Here is a 4,353-nt window from a genome sequence, read left to right on the forward strand (position 1 = left end):
AAGCAATTAGGAGATCTACCCTAAGTTCATAAGGTCCTTTCCTATTTTCTTTTAGAAAATTTTCTTTGACTGGATACAGAAAGAATTTATTTGAATTGTATTTGAAACAGTAGAATTGATTTTGAACAGAGTAACAGAGGGATTACTTTAAGAGGTGCAAGTGTGATTGTGTTTTATTTTCAGATATTTTTATCTTTGAAATTAGTGATCTAGCGCTTCAGTTATTATTTTTGACATACACGCAGTTTTATATGTACAGAATTTAAAGTGCGGGAATGTAAAATGCGGAAAATAAACCTACGCTATTACATCGATTGTGCGAGAAATGTAAACTACGCTATTTACATGATTTTGACAACCTATACACTTATCTATGAATTTAAATTGCAATAAGATAAAGGGAAGTATTTTTGGATTTTTTGGATGGTTGATTTTAATTAAAATTAATGCATAATTAATTTAATTAAAAAGCTAAGAATTAGAAATAAAAATTTAAACCTAAAAAATTAAGTCTAAAATATGTCCAAATTGTGTGTCAATTAATTTTAAAATGAAATTAATTTTTTTGGGATTTTTGAAATTGCTTTGGAAATTATTAAGCTAATTAATCAATAATTATGCAAATAATTATACAAATAATTTAAACTTAAAGAGAAAAATATTTTAAATATGTACAAAATTAGTCTATAATATATAAACTTGATTTGATAAGAAGGAAATATTTTATTTTGATTTTTTGATAGGTTAGAAATAATTAAAAGATAAATATAACAATATTACCTAATTAATTAAACAAAATATTTCAATTATTAAGAAAAATAAAATATTTTTGTGTCAAAAAATAATATATTATTTTATCAACCTAAAAATATTTTTATTATATTTTTTTTATTTTTTAGACTATTTTAAATTAATTTTGCAAAGAAAATAAAATAAAATGGAAAATACATAAAGATATGATCTGGTGTGGTTGGCTGGAAGGTCTATGGTAAGGATGAGCATTCAGGCGCGTTGGATCTTGAATTAATGAAATCTGATGGTTTCAAATGATAGGGCGCATCATAGGTGTATGAGATTGAGAGCACTGGATCTATTAGTTTAAAACATTTCACGTGGGGCCATAGTTTTTAAACAGAGCCAATCAGAATGCTCAATTTTGCCACGCCAGCCTTGACCTTGTCAAGGAAAGTCAGCGACGCCGGAGTCAAACCTCCGGTCGTCTTCTCCGGCAGCCTCAACCTCCCACCTGCAAAAATACGAGCAATAAACATACAAAAGGAACCCTACCCCCCTAATTCGAGGGCTGCGATTCCATTGGTGATGGTTTCGTGGCCTGAAAGTTCCTGATTTATGAAATACGAAGCTTTCAACATCAACTCGGTTAAAAATGGTGGAACTTGTTTCAGGCGTCTAACCCTACATGTTCCACGTTAGACATGCTATATTTTACCTCATGAACACATTAAAACGGTTAGTTCTTATTAAAACTGAGTATACATATGAAAACGAAAATCAAATATGTATGAACATGAAGAACCATATATATGCGTTCAGGGCATTGTAGGGCTTAGTGAAGGTCTCAATCTTACTCTATATGATCCCAGAAGATTATTTGAATGATTGTTTTTTATTGATGTAAGCTAGAAATTACAAAACGAAAATTACAAGGTTTTTGATATTTTTGGGTTTTTGAAGGTATTTTCTAGGCTATGCTCTTGTGTCTCTCTTCTTACTGAAGTATCCTAAGTAATATATAAGCAAGATTGATGCTGCAAACTTAATCTAAGAAGCTTTGATTGCTTTTGAACTTTTGGTTTTTTTAATATTAAAAAGTTTGAATTCTTTGGCCATGGCTTGATTTTCTTCATCCCTCTTGCTCTAGGCCTGCCATGTACTTCTATGCTGCAGAGTTTGGATCAACTTTGATGGCTCATGCTAAGGACAAAAGCCTTGAATCATTATCTTGCACCATTTCTCTTTTAATTTAACTTTAAATGGAATAAAATTTAATTAAAAAAGAAATAAAAATGCCATGGGCCTCAAGTTGGTCGTGGGAGCCCTTTAGTATCATTAGAAACATGTTTGGATCATGAATACTTGGCCTCTTTGGGAAAAAAAAACATTTTTGATCAATGTTGGTTTCATGCATTTTCCCAAAAAATAGCCAACTTCAACAAGGCATATCTCCCTCAATTTTGATCATATGAAGGAGTTCTTTTACTTTCAGAAACCTCAAGATGTCCTCTACAAGCCACTTTGGAAACTTTTTCTCATTTGGAGAAGTTATCTTGATGTTATGGCCTTTGACAAAAAACCACTTTTTGTTGACTTTGAAAATGACCTGTAATGTCTGAGCTCATATTTTCCAAATGGTGAATCCAATGACCATGGGATCAATTGCATTTGAAAGATAATTGAATTTCATTCAAAACAAGCTTTGGTTGGAATTTTTTGAATGAACAAGGAGAGAGTTATGGCCGGTCAAAGTTCAGTTGACTTTTTAGGAGAAAACCCTAATTTTGAAACTTAGGGTTTTGTTGATTTCTGATCTTTTCTTGATGAATTATGATCAACCATTGATCAAATGATGAATCTTTTGACAAAATATGGATGTTGACAAAAAATTTCATTTTTGACTGTCTGTTGACTTTTCGGTCAAACTGGTCGTCTGTTGACTGTTTGAGCTGCTGACTGTGCGTCTGAGCGAATTGAAGTTTGAAAATTTGTCTGGTGGTACTTTGAGACATATGGAGGTCCATGAAATCCATTTGAGGTCTCAAAAAACTTGTTCTCCTGAAAAAATGAAAACCCTAGTTAGGGACTGTTTGTATAGGAGATAGTTAAGCGTACCTGATTTTTGTGCAGTGTTGAGTCTCTGCTGATCATGTGATTATCAGAAGACTTCTAGAACAAAAATCTTGGAATTTTGAAATGCAAAAGATTGATTTGGATGGTGATACAAAACACGGAGAATCGTGCTGTCAGCGGATTTGATTGTTAACTGGCTATCCGGGCATTAACGTAACAGTTAAAGTGAAAATTCAATAGTTAAAGTTAATTTTTTCTTTTTGTTTTTTATTGTGTTAATGGTGAAAATTTATTTACCTGAGCTGTTAAAAAAACACAAACATAATAAATAAATAGAATATACTGTACGCGAAGAAATTACCGATAATAACCTTGAAAAATATTTAATGCACAGAAAAATAAATATTTAACTAGCAGAAAACACACATAATATTATCTTAATAATTAAACGATAGTACGACAGATAGTACAACATTTAATACTGACAGTACGAATATTACATAATATAATGAACAGTACGACAAATAAAATAAACGGTACATTATTTGAAAGCGAAAGATACGACAAACTTCAAAAATGACGATTAAAAACCCATGCTATAAATAACAACATATAGATGAACGGGAGTGTAAGCAACCCAGGTTCGCATTTTTCAGGACTATGCAGACAGAAAAAGGACATGATCACCACCAAAACAGTGATGACCATAAGAAAAAACGTATCCATCCACTTTGCCATTTTTGCCGGGGAAGAAGAGAAAATAATTATGAGGTAGAAGTTTGAGAAATGAGTGAAATTTGATGTGAGAATTTATGGAAAAAATGAGGGGTATTTATAGAGTGAAAAGAAGGATAGAGACGTTGGGGAATGAAGTGATACCGTACAAAAAAGGAAAATTTGAGTGGTAGTAGGATTTGAAAGAAAGTGTATGGTAGGGTTTGAAAATAGAGATGTATGGAATAAAGTTAGGATTTGATTTGAAAGAAAGAGATTTGAAAGGAAAAGATTTGAAAATAAAGGAAGAGATTTTGAAAATAATAATATAGATTTTGAAAATAATAATATAGTACAAAAGTTAGTGGGAAACAAAAACTAATAATAATTTACTTGTTACCAGTACAGTCTGAATCCCCGGACTCTGCGCCTGCAAAATTTAATTCTGTACCAATTGCGTCAGTACTATTTATCTGCAAATAAATCTCAAATAAACAGCGTGTGTGAAGTGATAAACAGTACTTGGCGTTTGTGTAAGAATAAATTCAACAGCGAACCCAAAATACCGTATAAAAAAATATTATAAAAACCGAGTATTCATAAAATCAGGATATTTATGAAATAAAATCCAAGATTATATGAAACTCCCAATTTTTAGACAGAAGTCTGTTGCCTTCTTTCTGAAAAAAGATGCGGGCAAATTTTGGGGTATAACAGTTGCCCCTATTCAATCTTCTTAGACCTGAAGAGACCGATTGGAATATGAAGGTAGAAGATGATTGAATATTTAGATGGCCTGAAAATTTGCACTTACCTCCACCGGAAGTGATG

This window comes from Vicia villosa, unplaced genomic scaffold, assembly GCF_029867415.1.
Source record: "Vicia villosa cultivar HV-30 ecotype Madison, WI unplaced genomic scaffold, Vvil1.0 ctg.001865F_1_1, whole genome shotgun sequence".
Taxonomy (NCBI): Eukaryota; Viridiplantae; Streptophyta; class Magnoliopsida; order Fabales; family Fabaceae; genus Vicia; species Vicia villosa.